This window comes from Lissotriton vulgaris, chromosome 1_1, assembly GCF_964263255.1.
Source record: "Lissotriton vulgaris chromosome 1_1, aLisVul1.2, whole genome shotgun sequence".
In the NCBI taxonomy this organism is placed as follows: Eukaryota; Metazoa; Chordata; class Amphibia; order Caudata; family Salamandridae; genus Lissotriton; species Lissotriton vulgaris.
This window is the reverse complement of record NC_141685.1, coordinates 91039449-91055283: the sequence shown is the minus strand read 5'-3', so window position 1 is coordinate 91055283 and position 15835 is coordinate 91039449. Positions and strand designations below refer to the sequence as shown.

Here is a 15835-nt window from a genome sequence, read left to right as displayed (position 1 = left end):
CAGTGTGGGTTTTTATATGCTGCGTGAGATGGATTCTTTCACTGAAACATTTCTGGCATTCAGAGCACTGATAAGGTTTTTCCCCAGTGTGGGTTTTTATATGCAGCGTGAGATAGCCTTTTTCACTGAAACATTTCTGGCATTCAGAGCACTGATAAGGTTTTTCCCCAGTGTGGGTTCTTGTATGCCGAGTGAGACAGATTTTTTCACTGAAACATTTGTGGCATTCAGTGCACTGATAAGGTTTTTCCCCAGTGTGGGTTATTGCATGTCGAGAAAGACTTTGTTTGTATCTGAAACATTTCTGGCATTCAGAGCACTGATAAGGTTGTTCCACAGAATGGGTTATTGCATGTTTAGAAAGACTTTGTTTGTTACAAAACCTTTTCTGGCATTCAGAGCACTGATAAGGTTTTTCCCCAGTGTGGATTCTTGTATGTTCAGTGAGTCTGCTTTTGCAACTGAAACATTTCTGGCATTCAGAGCACTGAAAAGGTTTATCCCCAGTGTGGGCTCTTCTATGCTGAATGAGACTGTTTTTGTAAATGAAACATTTCTGGCATTCAGAGCACTGGTAAGGTTTATCCCCAGTGTGGGTTCTTCTATGCCGAGTGAGATTGGTTTTGTAAATGAAACATTTCTGGCATTCAGAGCACTGGTAAGGTTTTTCGCCAGAGTGGGTTATTACATGTCGAGAAATACTTTGTTTGTTACAAAACCTTTCCTGGCATTCAGAGCACTGATAAGGGTTTTCCCCAGAGTGGATTCTCATATGTTCAGTGAAATAAGATTTACGGTTGAAACTTTTTTGGCATACTTTGCACGGAGAGTGGTTTCCCCCAGTGTGGATTCTCATATGCTCAGTGAGATAAGATTTACGCCTGAATCTTTTTTGGCATACATTGCACTGAGAGTGGATTCCTCCAGTGTGCATTCTGTCAAATTCTTAGAGATAAGATTTATGGCTGTATTTTTTTTGGCACAAGTAACTTTTTCCCCCAACTTTGGTTATTTTGCCTCGATTAAGGCGTGTTTGAACACTGAATTTGTTCTCAAAGTCCGTGTTTTATAAGGTGTATTCCTAGAGTTAATATCTCTGCATTTAGTTTTCTCTTGCTTATATGCCACAATAAGAGTGAACCTGATTTTAGAGTCAGGATTGTTTAGATAATGTTCAGCATTTATCTCTAAAAGAAATTGAGTGTAATCTTTTTAACACTTGAATTGAGCAAAATATGTCTGGAAGCAGCCCTGTAACACCTGTTGAAATTGTTCTAGCAGATAATAGTCTTTAGGTAATAGCCCCTCCGGTAGCAAATTATTTTGTGACTGAAGTTTTTCTCCAATCTATTTCTATAGGTTCTTGGCAATGCAGTAATAAGGTGTTGGTCTGATATTTAATGATTAAACTGAGAAGTACCTTTTTACACTGACGTAAAGGCAGTAACTGAGGGCGTTAGAACGTGCAGAGTACTATTGTGGATCATTAGTCGCAGAACATCAGTTCCTTTTACCCTTTCTATGTTTGGTGTAAGGTTAAGGTTTGTAGTTCTGAAGACGAGGATTTATTTACATTACCTATAGTGCAACGTTGCTCATCTAATCGAGTTTTATATTTAACAGTTTTACATATCACTCATGCACAGCAGATAATGTTGAGGCGATTTACATAGAATTACAGAACAGTACACAATAAAAAGGAAACAATCTGAGATGGTCATGAACACTATAAAATGGTGAATTTTTAAAGTTTTCCCAAGAGTGAGCAGAGGGGGTTGCGGTGTTCTATCCAGAGGCAGATTGTCTCAAACCTGCGTAACTGGTTTAAAATGGTTGTTGAACAAAGGTGATTTTCCAATCTTTTGCTTCTTAACGTGTCAGCTTCGGAGTCTTTTTTCAGAGTATTTTCTTTGATGGTATGCAGAAGATACCTTTTGTTACAACTTTCTTTTATGCAGTGTGTGCTTCCTCTCTGGAATTACATGATGCTTTAGATGAACTTTCTTCTGTCATGCTGAGGCAATTTGTCTTTCTGATAATATTTCAGATGAGGATGCTGAAGTGGTCTTTCTACATTATTTCAGATTCTGTTTCCACAGATAATGCTTTGCTTTGGGTTAATGAAATGCAAAATTAGAGACGTCACTTACAGGTATAGTACTTTCCTCGCCACACCTAGATTTTTGGAAATTGTTTAAACGGAGAATGCTGGATGTCCTTAAGTTTTTCAAAATAATCCTTATGGCACTGACATTCAGTTGCTTAGTGCTAAATCTTGCTTTCTTCGTCCGTAATTTCAATCACCTATAGTATTAAAATTAAATAGTTAATACATGTACATTTCCAAAAATATAATTTACAAGCCAAATCAATGCAGAATTTTGAAAATGTTGAGCTGTTTTTCAGACAGAGCAGAGTGTAGAATGGTAGCCTGAGAGTACTTGGATGTAGGAGTGAGGATTTGTAGAATTTTCAAAATTTTATTAAGCTCACAAAGGATACATGTACCCTATGGAGTTGCAACATAGAATCCCAAAGGCAGATATTAAAGTCATATGGACCGGCACCAAACAGATATTTAAAAAATATATACTATTTATTAATTTGTAATGCAGATTTCTGGGATGGGCAGGACTCCTCCACGTACACCAGGTGTTTCCCCCTGCCCTGAGTTACCACCTACTTGTATCCGGTATCCTGACTTGAGTTTTGGCCTCTGCCTCAAGCAAATCTATTGTGTGCTGCGAGGACTATGCCTAGACCAATCCCTCAACTATGGTCTAGAGTATGAATCAAGGGCAATGAAATTAAGGCGTACTTTGATGTGTTCATACTGGAAACAAACATGACCAAATATCATATTGTGAAGGTGAGGGTAAACAAATGTCTCCAACAAAACCCTTTTACCCTCTATTTTAGGAGGTACAAGCAGTTATGAAAAATATATGCCTAAACAAGCAAGCTGATGGTATAAAAATGATAGAGAATGGGAAAATTCAGTCCTTAGAAATGCTGTAAGTGGATGAATGTAATAAACAGGTGGAGAATAAGCCATCACAATTGGAAACAAATAGAGCAAAGAATGAGAGTATCACAGGGGATGAAACGAATAGAGATTTGTTAAAAACCTGGAAGGATATTAAATTACCACAAGATCTGGGAACCAAAACGAAGCAGTTACATAAACATCGACAATCATGGTCTCAAACTGTTAATAATCATAATGGAAGGTTAATTGAGCATGCTCAAGGTGAAAATAGCCTGCAACAAATTAAATTAAATAACCCAGATCAAAAAAGAAGGAGTGGTGCAGGTAATTTCTACGCCGGAATAAAAATCTAGGGGTAATAATGTTATCTTGACTCGTGGGAACATATTACAACTGTGTAATGCAGTACCCTCATTAAAGAAAATTAAATGTACCGACATAGAATCAATTGAATTCCACACATCAAGAAGAATAATCGCGAATCGACATTAGTAATTTGGACATATTCTACTGCCGCCAGCCTTATTATGCAAGAACATAATCTCTTTCAGGACTGGGGAATAAAAATAACAACTCCCCTGCAATAGTTGTGGGCAAAAGCTCTATATGCTTGCAAAAGGAGTAATTCAAGAGGCTTCTGGATTCTAGAAAACAAACTGAGTAGATCTAGTAGGAAATCTACTTCATCAACAGTAACTGATTCTGAATGGGTATCGTTTATAGATATGCATTTGAATCCTACTCCTAAAATGGCTGTGAATTCTACTGATTGGGCTATAAATGGAATAGGAGGAGAAAAGAACAATAACTCAATAGAGATAACAGAAAACCAAGCATGTACATTAATAAAGAATCAGAGATCCAATGGTGCCCCCGGCCCACATGGGATTCCCGCTGTGTTGTATAAGGAGAAAGCATCATATTGGTTGAGCTATCGAACACCAGTATTTAATCATGCTCTCCAATCAAGAACAGTCCCCGAGGCATGGAAGCGATCTATAATTTCTCCTATATATAAAACTGGGGACTGGTCCCTCCCATCCAATTACAGATTAATTATGCTCCAAGATATCGAAGCTAAATTAGTAGTATCGGTTCTACTTAAGGAGTTAATTGATCGGGCTAATGAAAACCATTTAATTCCACCAAACCAATCGGGTTTTGTACACGGTCAAGGTACAACAACAAATGTGTTAACACTGGGAATTTTAATGGAAAAATATAAAACAAAAAAAACAGCCATTATATTTATGTTTCATTGATTTTAAAGCTGCCTTTGACTGCGTAAATAGGCAGATTTTATGGAGGAAACTGGATTGTTATGGCATTAGCTACAGCCTTTTAAATGCAATACAATTGTTATATACTGATACCTGGACAAGAGTCCGGCTAGGGAATGGCTCAAACTTTCGAGGAAAATTAAAAAAACTCCAGGCCTAAAGCAAGGGTGTGTTTTAGCTCCATATTATCAGACTTTACCCTTGCAATGAACAATGAGTTAGCAGACTCACCAAAGCTGGCTGAGAAACAAATATCGAACTTATTATACACTGATGACGTCGTCCTGCTAAGCCAAACAAGGATAGGACTGCAGCGATTAATAAACAAAACATCAATGTATTCAATTGAGAACAAAATGACAATAAACGAAACAAAAACAAAAGTAATGGAAGTCAGTACCAAGAAATGGAAGGGCAGTCAATACAAAGGGTACCACCAAAAGCGAGAGTCAGAAAAAGTTCAATGTTATAAATATTTTGGGATACTGTTTGACGAGAAAGGATCTTTTTCGTACCATAAAATGGAGATGAAGAACAGAGCCAAAAGTCTACAAGGGGCTTTTCGCCTACTTTATAGCTCCTTGGGAGGCCCAACGTATACTCCATTAATAAAAGTAATAAAAGCAAAATTTCTCCCGAGCCGTATATGGAAGTGAAATAATCGTGGCTTGATGCCGCCCAGGCGGCGTGCCCCAGCCTTGAGACGCTGGCGCTGCTTTGCCAAAAGCATATTGAATTCTCGGATGAATCTAGCCGTGAACTTTCCTTCCTTGGTAGAGAGGATCAAGCACGCCGCTTTGGGGAGGGAGGCCGCCCGGGGTGTACCCTTGCTAACCTCCTACATCCACCACTCGCTGCCTCCTATATAACTGCTCTCAGTGATGGAGCCTGGACTGGACCACCTCACCGGAAGATATTAAATCTCGTTTTCTCGACTTTTATTCTCACTTCTATTGTGCCGGCACTCCCTTGCCACAGGAGGAGTTCGACCAATATTTTGAGTCCTTCGTCCTCGTCTGGCTCGAAGACTACCACCGAACATTTCTTGATGAGCCATTCTCCAGGGTAGAAATATTGGCAGCCATCAACAGCTTACCTAGTGACAAGTCCCCTGGCGTGGATGGCCTGCCTGCCTCGTTCTACAAATCGTTCGCTGACATCCTGGAACAGCATCTGGAGGCCATGCATAATGAGTCTTTCGACACCGGGCGATTCCCGTAGTCCCTGCACGAAGCATTGATAAATTTGCTCCTTAAACCTGACAAGCCTGCCGACCGTCATGACTCCTACCGCTCTCTTTCCCTAATAAACATTTTGTTTTGATCGGGGTAATGTATCTGTTCCTAGCTGCTACAACAATCTCGCTTGGACATACAAACAGAACATGTTCTAGATCTTGCACCCCACCTTTACATAAGTCACAGAGATTTGTCTCTCCTTGATTTGATGACAACTTAAAAGTGTATGATTTCAGCGGTAATATTCTTAGCCGTACTTGAAGAATAGCTCGCCTTACTCCATGATTTAGATTAAAAAAGATATATGGTTGCGTTTTTTAAAAAACTTTTGTGTCCGCGTACTGTTTGTACATTGAGAGCCTGGAGCAGTGTTGAATATCCAGTTCCATGCTTAGCCTTGGTGTTAAAGCAGACTTTCAGCTGGGCTGGTGTCCAAGATGTTAACATTTCTAGAGAAACTGATGTTTAAAAGCATTACTTAGGTTTTTTCCATATATATACTTTGGATAGTCTTGCTCCAGTGACTCTATTTTTAACAGTGCTCTAAGTGTTCCTGGATCTGCGTGAGCCAGGTTATATGCCCATCTAATTATGTTTATGATCCCTCTGGCATAGGAACTAACTAACGATAGTTCTAGCCTGAGAGCTTGAACCGGAACTGCTTGCGGCATCCTGATTAACTTCCGCAGGATTTTCCCATCTTTGATATCTATTTGAGACCATTCTTTTGTTGGGATATGTTCTATTGCAAATGATAAAACTGCTGGAATTTCCGCATTATAAACCTGGAGCAAGGAGGAGAATTTTCTTTGACCAGTGGATGAGTAAAGTCTTTGGAGAGCCCCTGTATGGGCATCTGCTTTATGTCCCATTTTTTGCAAATGAGGCTGGTTGCGCAAAGTCTGAGTAAATGTTCTCCCAAGATATATATATTCTTTAACAATTTCCAATGGATTACCTCCTAGTAGCCAGTTATATTTGCAATAAGTCTTCTTTCCTGTAAATGGTAACATTTTTGTTTTAGTGGTATTTGGGATTAAATAGTTTTCATCTGTATATGTGGTGAGTGCCATGAGGTTTCGTTGGAGACAGAAGGGAGTCAGATCCAAGATTACTACATCATCGGCGTACATCAGGCAGTGAATTAATTTTGGTGGAAGCAATCTTCGGCGGAAAGTTATTGACCTGAATAAGAGTTTCTGGTAGATCGCTCAAATATAAGGAGAATAATAGGGGGGCTAAGAGACACCCCTGTCGCAGGCCATTTGGAGTTGGAAATGGGGAGGTTAGACCCTTCTCCCTCCCCATTTGAACTTGGCACCAAGTCCCAGAGTACAATGATGTTATTAAATGGAGAAGATGTTGTGGTATTCCCATTTTCTGTAGTTTGATCCAAAATTTGACTCGATCGACCTTGTCGAAGGCAGTGATAAAGTCTACAAATACTGCATATACTACCTGCGATTTTTTTACCACGTATTTTTCTAATACTGTTTGAAGTACTGCAATATTATCTATGACTGAGTGTTTGGGTCTGAATCCTGCTTGGTAGAGTGGAATGGAGCCGGTTGAGTGTGCCCATTCTTTTAGATGATCTAGAAGTACGGCAGCAAAAATCTTACCGGTTGCATCTAGGAGAGCTATTTGTCGGTAGTTCCCGGGGAGCAGTCTCGAACCTTTCTTATGAATTGAGATCACTATGCTTCCCTTCCAGGACTTTGGAGTTTCCCCTGTACTAATTATGTGGTTATACGTGCATGTTAAAAAGTTACTCCACTCTTTTGAGTTGTTCTTTAAGACAATAATCGGGATTTGGTCTGGGCCCATTGCAGCCGAGCTTCTTGCCTTTTTTATGTAATGTTCTACTAAGGAAGGTGCTAGTGGCTCAATGTTTATGACTTTATCCTGTCCTATATCGATTTGCATTACTGCTCGCAGTTGGAGACTTGGTTTACTTTGTATAAATTAGTTAAATATGTTTCCCAGTCTGAAGGTGGGACAGGATTTGATTTTAACATTTTTTTTGTTCCTGTTTCTTGTGCTATTATTGTCCAATATGTACGTTTGTCTTGTCTTTTTGCTGCTATCTGTAGGTCTATCCATTTTTTATCCTGTAAGATTTGATTTTCTTTTAATTTTTGTCTTCTGCGATAGTTTTTTAGTTTATTGATTTCCTGTTTTCTGGTGTCAGAGAAATACAGGAATTGCGCCCTAATTATTTGTTTAATTCCCTTGCCTTGGGATCTGACGTCAATCTTTTGTTGCCTTGTGTTTTTATCATTCTTCGTTTTCCACTTTTCTGTAGTAGTTGAACAAGATTCTTGGCAACTGCCTCAAAATTTAATATTGGGTTTATGTTGTGATTAATTGAAAGTAAATTTGAATTCTCAATTGTTTGGGTGATTTTTTCGAAGGTTTTAGGGTCCCACGCTAGCCGACCTTGGACTGAATTTATGAGAGCTGTTCTGTGCAGTTCCGTTATATGTACTGGAGTTGTTTGTTTCAATGTTATACCTGTTGTTAATTGAAGAATAGCGTGGTCACTTCCTTTCTCGAACTTTATATTAAGTTGATGGGCTAGAGCAAAAAGGCCTGGACTGCAGATCATATAGTCAAGGATTGATGCACCGAATCCTCCCTTTCTTGTAAAGGAAGCTGGGATGTCACCTTCTATATTGCCATTTAGAAGTACTCCGTTGAGAGTAGCGAGTGACGCTAAAATGATTTTCCCTCTCTTATTTGGTTTACATCCTGAGGGAAATTGAGGAATGGGTATTGCCTGGGCCTCATTTTTTTCTCCTTAACCCCATGTTTCTAATAAATCATTAGAGATTTGCCCATTTAGGTCTCCTATAAGGAGTATCAGTGGGAAATTCTGATCTTCTACCACCTTTTCACTATCCTCGAAAATATTTATCGATAATGCATCCATTTTTGCTCCCGGGAGAATATAAACGTTACAGATAAGCATTTTGGTCGAGCTTCTGGTGTTATCAGTCCCTATTTTGATTTTTAAACATTGAAAGTTTTTAGAATGTGTTGGAATAATTTCCTGATCCCAATGATAGTCTTCAGATAGGAGGATAGTGATCCCTCCTTTTGCGTGCCCATGGTTAACCGGTTCTGCTGATATATCATACACAAAGTAGTCGGAGAAATCGAAGTTTGAGGTTGCCCAAGTTTCTTGTAGTGCCACGATCCCTGGACGGTCTTGAGAAATTATTGCTAGTTTTTCTTGAGATTTTCCTGCGATGTTCCAGGTACAGATGGTTAGACCGTGGCTAAAAAGGACGCTTGATTTCGGGACCCGTTTTTTTATTATTAAGGATTTCTGCGATCCAAGCTCATGAGTTGTCCATTGGGACTATTTGCTGAGATTGGTTATTCTTGACCCAGCTTCGTCTTTGTCCGTTGTTAATTGAAACAAAAATGTCATCTTTGTAAGGATTTAACCAGCTATTATTTGTATGCCGGGATGCTACTGAATAATGATGTTTGACTAGATGGCGTTCTGGTGTCGAGCCGGTTTCCACCTTTACAGGGGCCACGTCGAATCCTAGTTTATGAAGGGTCTCTTTTTCTTTAAATATTATTGCTGGGATGACTGGTGACCTGAATTCTGCAACAGCTAATGTAATGTTGTTATCATCTGGGAAGGAGACTAATTTTATGTCATTTCTTGCGAGCGCCTGTAGGGGTTGTATCTGTTGAAGCAAATTTATTATTCTTTCCCTATTTAGAGGGTCCTTGCCCGAGGGAAAGAGGTCTGTAATTTCCACTCTACAGTTATAATTTACCTGTGATTTGGAAGGCACATCCCTCATCAATGGGGTTTGTTGTTGGCTTTCCTTTTGCGTCTTTAATTCTTTATCTGTATTCCTAGGGATAAATATTGGGGTAATAGGATTTAGAGGTTGGGAAAGCACTGCTTGCGCCTTTGAGGTCGTATACTGTTGCCTTTGTTCGGTCGAGTTATTACATATCTGATGTTCGCTTGTTTTTGCATTGATAATTGGTGTTGTTTCTGGAAATCTTGTTTTTCGCTCCTTTTGCCTTTCAATCCTATTTTTTCTTTTCTTTATCCGCTTACGCTAGTTGACATTTGTTCTCCTAATTTTTGTAGTTGCTGGATGCGGAGATGCGCCTATTGATGTCTTTTTTGGAGTTTCTACTCTTTCTTGATTTGTCGCATTTAGCTCTTTTTGTTTTTGTTTTATTAAATAATGGATAGTATATTATAGTCTGTACCATCGATTTGGACTCTTTTTGCTCCCTAAAGAGTTTTCTCAATGAATATGTTTGATTATACTTGTTCTTTTCTTTTTTCTCTTTTTGTTTACTTTGACCAGTTTGTGAAGCCATGTCGACCTTTGTTGAGAAGGGTGCTGTTGTCAGTTTTGGCACTTGTTTGGTAGGCCCTTTGTCCCCTGTTACTCGTTTGTCGTCTTCACCATCTATTGGCAGTTTTGATTGTTGTTTATTCCTTTTTATTTTCCTATTTGGGTATCTAACGTCTGGTCTGTATTTTCCAGGATGTTCCCTAAATGAGAAAGGACTGATTATAGGTTTCTTTCTAGAATAAGCAGTGCTTTGGATACTGTAGTTTGCTCAGTGGAGTGATCTATAGATTTTTGCATGAGAAAATTCGGAGTTCGCGAGAGAGAAATTTCAGAATCTGGCTGTTTTCGTGGAGTTTTGTTCTGGATTTCCTTTTGATGTGCCCTACAGAAGACTAGATCTTTTAGGCTTATGTCGTGGCAAGTTATGTCGAATTCCAGATGTTCTTGGTATTCTTGGTCATTGGATTTTTCTGATTTTATAATTATGCTGTTAGTATTTGAATGGGGCCAAGTTTGATTGTTTGATGATTCCTCTTGCCCTGTTTTGTTAATTGTTTCCAAGATTTCTTTTTTTTCTTCCTCTTTTATTTGGATGGTTTGAGTTTGTTCAATTACTTCTTGTCCTATGATACTAATGGTCTCCAGGTGTTCCTTTTTTCCTTCTTTTGTTTTTATTTGGATGTTTTGATTTTGCTCCAGATCCTTAGTGGTCTGGTTTGAAAAGTATTTGAGAATTCCCGAGGCAGTTCGGTAGAGAGAGGACAGACAATTTTTCCGGCACTCCTTCTTATTGCTTGGTCTGTTCCAACTCTTTTCATAAATATTGTTCGTGATCTCAACTTTTTTTTTAAAAGACAAAGATCAGTTTATTAAGAGATCCCACGCATGGATGTTGGTCCAGGAATATACAAGTCTTAAGGTCCAACCATATTTAGAAATACCATGGTCTCTACAAACCAAAAACACCTTTATGAAAGCACGATTCGGCAACTTACCTGGCTTAAAACATGTAGTGCCCTGGTTGAGACCATCTAAGCCAACTATGTGCAGACTATGCAACCTATGGGACGAAAGTATTTTGCATTTTGTTTGTATATGTGTAGTAATGATGGCGGAAAGAAAACGATATTTGAACTGCTTCATTGGCAGAGGTGTTCTTACCTGCAGACATGCCATGGTAGTTTTTTTTAGACCGTCGGGTATTAAAATGATCGCCAATTTTACAAATTTTTTAATACATGTTAAAAAGAAGTTGGATACTTGTGAGTTGCCCACAGGAAATCTGGAAGTCTAAGATAATTAAGGACAACATTTAGGACTATTTTTATGACATCACATCATATCAATTTATATTAAGTCCTGGAAAGATGACAGTCTGATGAAATGTCTATAAATTGTGTTTATGATATGTAATAAAACTAATTTGGATTTTTTGAAATTTTAAAATTGTTGGTCTGTATTTAAATTGGTGTGTTTCCTTTAAGAATGCAGTAATCGTAAGATTTTTGTTATTCATGAAAATAAAATTTACCTTACTCCGTCTGTTAGAAAATGCTTTCCCCTTCCCTCCCCTGCTTCACCTATCTCCCCCCCCAATCTACCACCTGCTTAAAACAAGTGGTAAATAAAAGCAGAAAAACACTATGAAATAGTGAATGGCATGTGCTTTGACAGGCAGAAGAATCTGTTCCTCGTGGCAACTGCCCAGTCCATGGCGTCAAACTTGTAACTGGACGTTACTGGGGTAAAACCACCACAAAGTAAACAAGCATTTGCTATGCAATAGGTCTCGCATTAGAAAGGTTTGAGCTATTGGTATTGTAATTGACAAATTTTTTATTTATGTTTTTTTTTTTAAATAGCGAAATTAATAGTTTTGTCATTTACAATACCAATAGTTATAACTTTTGCAAATAAGACACCTATAGCATTTGTAATGCAATATGTGTTGTATTTACGTGACTTAGATGTATTAGTATTACAAATAACAATGTCTTACTTTTTTGTAAATAATTCATACTTAAATAAAAGTTATTGCAATTTATAATGGCAATAGCTTAAACTTTTGTAAATAACTTTTGTGAAGATTATGTTCAGTGTATTTTATTGTGACGAAAATCCAAGAACAGAAGTGAAATATTAACATCTGTTTGTTACATTTGTAATAAAGCTTCAAACATTGAGAGAACATATTTGAACCAGTTTTTGTTGAAGGGTTGCACAGATTGATGTTTTGGTGGCGCTGAGTGATGTTGTGATGGCGAACGAGTGATGCTGTGGCGTTCAGTGATGCTGTAGTAGCGCATAGTGATGTTAGAGTGCCCCTGAGTGATGCTGTGGTGTGTTGATTGATGCTGTATGCTATGCTATGTTTTGTTTTGCAATCCTATGTTTTGTTTTGCTATGCTATGTTTTACTATCCTGTTTTGATTTTTGATAGCTATGCTATGCTTTTTTTTGTTATGCTATGCTATGTTTTGTTTTGCTATCCTATGCTTTGTTTTGTTATGCTATGCTATGTTTTGCTATCCTATGCTTTTTTTGTTATGCTATGCTATGTTTTGCTATCCTATGCTTTTTTTGTTATGCTATGCTATATTTTGTTTTGCTATCCTATGCTTTCTTTTGTTATGCTATGTTTTGTTTTGCTATCCTATGCTTTGTTTTGTTATGCTATGTTTTGTTTTTCTATCCTATGCTTTGTTTTGTTATGCTATGCTATGTTTTGCTATCCTATGCTTTTTTTGTTATGCTATGCTGTGTTTTGTTATGCTATGCTATTCTGTTGAGGGTGAGTGAGGGTGTGGGGGGTGAGGGTGGGTGAGAGTGTGTGAGGGTGAGGATGTTTGAGGGTGAGGGTGTTTGAGGGTGAGGGGGTTTGAGGGTGAATGGGTGCGAGGGTGAGGGGTTGCGAGGGTGAGGGGGTTGTGAGGGTGAGGGGGTTGAGAGGGTGAGGGGGTTGTGAGGGTGAGGGGGTGTGAGGGTGAGGGGGGTGAGGGGGTGTGAGGGTGAGGGGGTGTGAGGGGATGTGATGGTGAGTGTGTGTGATGGTGAGGGGGTGTGATGGTGTGATGGTGAGGAGGTGTGAGGGGGTGTGAGGGGGTGTGAGGGTGTGAGGGGGTGTGAGGGTGAGGGAGGGTGTGTGGGTGAGGGGGTGTGCGGGTGAGGGTGTGTGAGGGTGAGAGGTGTGGGGGTGAGGGGGGTGTGTGAGGGAGGGTGAGGGTGACAGGGTTGAGGGCAACAGGGGTGAGGGTGAGGGGATGTGAGGGTGAGGGTGGGTGAGGGGGTGTGAGGGTGAGGGGGATTGAGGGTGAGTAGGTGTGAGGGTGCAGGGGTGTGAGGGTGAGGGGGTGTGAGGGTGAGGGGGTGTGAGGGTGAGTAGATGTGAGGGTGAGGGGGTGTGAGGGTGAGGGGGTGTGCGAGGGTGAGGGGGTGTGTGAGGGGGTGTGTGAGGGTGAGGGGCTGTGTGAGGGTGAGAGGGTGTGTGAGGGTGAGGGTGTGTGTGAGGGTGAGTGTGGGTGAGGGTGTGTGTGTGGGTAAGGGTGTGTGTGAGGGTGAGGGGGTGTGTGAGGGGGTGGATGAGGGGAGGGTGAGGGTGTGTGAGGGTGTGGGGTTGTGAGGGTGAGGGGGGTGAGGTTGAGGGCGTGTGAGGTTGAGGGTGTGTGAGGGTGATGGTGTGAGGGGGTGAGAGGGTGTCTTTCATAAGACATAGAAACAAAGAGGTGTGCGTTGAAGCAAGAGAGCCTTCAGTATACACAGCTTTGTATTTGTAAGTCGAAAAGTATATACCATGGCGCAGAGGCACTAATGAGAAGCTTGTGGGAGAGAAGGGAGGTAGAATAAGGAGGAAACAAGGGGAAATAAGGAGTGATGGAGGAAAGGAATAAGGGCTGTGACTGGCTGGAGAAAGAGCAAGGTACATGGGAAAAAGCGCCAGGGAAGGAGGAATGAGGGGCTTTTGCATGTTGGGTAGCGAAAAGCACGGATGGGAAGAGACGACGGCAATAGGGAGGGAATAGAGGGGGCATAAGAAAAACAAGGCACAAAACGGATAATGAAATACTCCAGTCAATCAACACAAGAGGAGTTTGACAATATCGCACATCAATGGATGAAGGCTACAGAGCAAAAGAAACCAACAGGTTAAGGCTGATCACCTAAAGCAAGTATAGAACACGTTTAATGTGAATAGCACAAACATCGCACGTCCCACCAAAAAGCAGTTCATTCCCTAACCAGTGACAACATAAATATGGCTCAAATGGATTAAACTGCGTTTCCAAAACCAAGACAAAAAAATATGTGAATGACACAACAACAGACCGTTGAATGGAGAGAGCTGGCCGAAAACTCCTGTAAGTATATTACGTATATAATTTTAGTAACATCGGAAGATATTGGCTAACGCCAGAAGTAAAAAAAAAACACTTTTAGTGAATGTAAAGATATGGCTAGCCCCTCTAAAAATGCAACGTTGTAAAATCGCCAAAGTGTATGGAACTCCCAGACAGAAGATGTTTTAAGTTTTCGTTTCATATAAAAAATACATATATTGTTAGCCATCAGCCACTCACTCCGTTTTCCAGTCAGAAGTGCTCCAGCCTCTTGTGTGGCACCCAGGGCCACTCTGACGTCGCTCAGCACCACAGCCACATGGCGCAGGCTGCAGCTCACCTGACGAATACCACTGAACTCCTGGGGACACCGGCTCAGCTGGCATTCACCAGCCGAATAGAACCCCAGAGATGAGGAGGGCAGATTGGAAAGCGCGCCCGCAGCCAGCGCACCGCTCCCGAAGGTCTTTTCTTACCCATGCCGAGGACCGCAATACCAAGTGCGCAGAACGACTGCCAATATTATGTACAAAGTTGCGGGACAGTTCAGTTTCGTTTCCGGAGACGGCGGTGACATCAGCCCTCGAGGCAAACCCTGTCTCTGCATATCTAGGAGCAGAAAGCAAACCAAAAGCAGGGCCCCGAGATTAGAAATGAAAACCTGAGTAGGAAGGGAAAACGTGAATAAAAGGATTTCACAATCTAATTTCCGAGCCTCAAACCCGACGCAGTCAGTATAGTACCATTACGAACTTGAGAGTGCACAAGAAAAGAAAGAAAAGGCGCAAGTACGTCATATTAAAGACAAAGCGCAGTTTTAAACAAGTCAGCAACAAAACAAAAAAAATGTGTGATGAAAACGAGGCCTGACACGCAAATAGGATTTCCGGCCGGGAGAAAGGAGAGGCGTGACACGCACGAACTGTCCTGAAGGGGCGGAGAAACAACAGAGCGGGCTGCGGAGTCGGGACACGGAGGAAGAGGACGAGAGGAGCCGGTGAGGGGGGCGTCGGGGCACATTGACGGTGCCCGCCCCCCCAGTGATGGAAGCCCTGCGTGTGCCCGGTGAGTGGGGTTGGGAGTGTGTGTGTGCGTGTTTGTGTGTGTATGTAAGCCCGGGGGGGGGGTGCGCTTGTATGTGCCTGCGTGTGTTGTACCTGTGTGTGTGCCTGCCTGCGTGTATGTGTGTGTGTGGTGGGGGGGCGGCAGCGTGTGTACGTGTGCCTGTGTGGTGTGTGTGCAGGGGTGTGGGGGCTGGCTGTGTACGCACGGGAATATGAGGCATGAGAGGGGCACGGCGTCGTGCGCGCCCACGAGGTCAAATCTGCGCTCATGCCCCTCCCGTGTCTACATTCCGAAATACGGGCAACAATAGGTCTCTCGATGCTTGACCTAAAAAACAACAATTACATGAGATTTTTCTGCCACTCCAGCACTGTGCAACTTCTAACAAGTGACTATGAGAGGTCTTGGACCGGTCCTGGGACCTGGGGGGTCACACCAATTGTGCCCTTATTTAAGGCAGAGGACTGTCATGGGTTTAACATCTAGAGCAGTGGTGGCAAGGTAACCTGTAAGGATCAATAGCCTGATGTGATCTTTGCATCATGGTCAGTGGAGTGGCGTCCTACTGACACACCTATATAATGCTCCA

The 15835-nt window shown here is 41.2% G+C and overlaps 1 long non-coding RNA gene across 1 annotated transcript in view; it reads right to left on the bottom strand.

Annotated features, from left to right (window-relative positions):
* Positions 1-2237: 2237 nt before the first annotated feature.
* LOC147737511 (uncharacterized) overlaps positions 2238-15835 on the bottom strand; it is a 47120-nt gene continuing 33522 nt past the window's right edge. The window contains exon 3 of the long non-coding RNA XR_015299451.1: positions 2238-2304. This is a non-coding gene — a long non-coding RNA (uncharacterized LOC147737511). The remainder of the gene's footprint in view (positions 2305-15835) is intronic.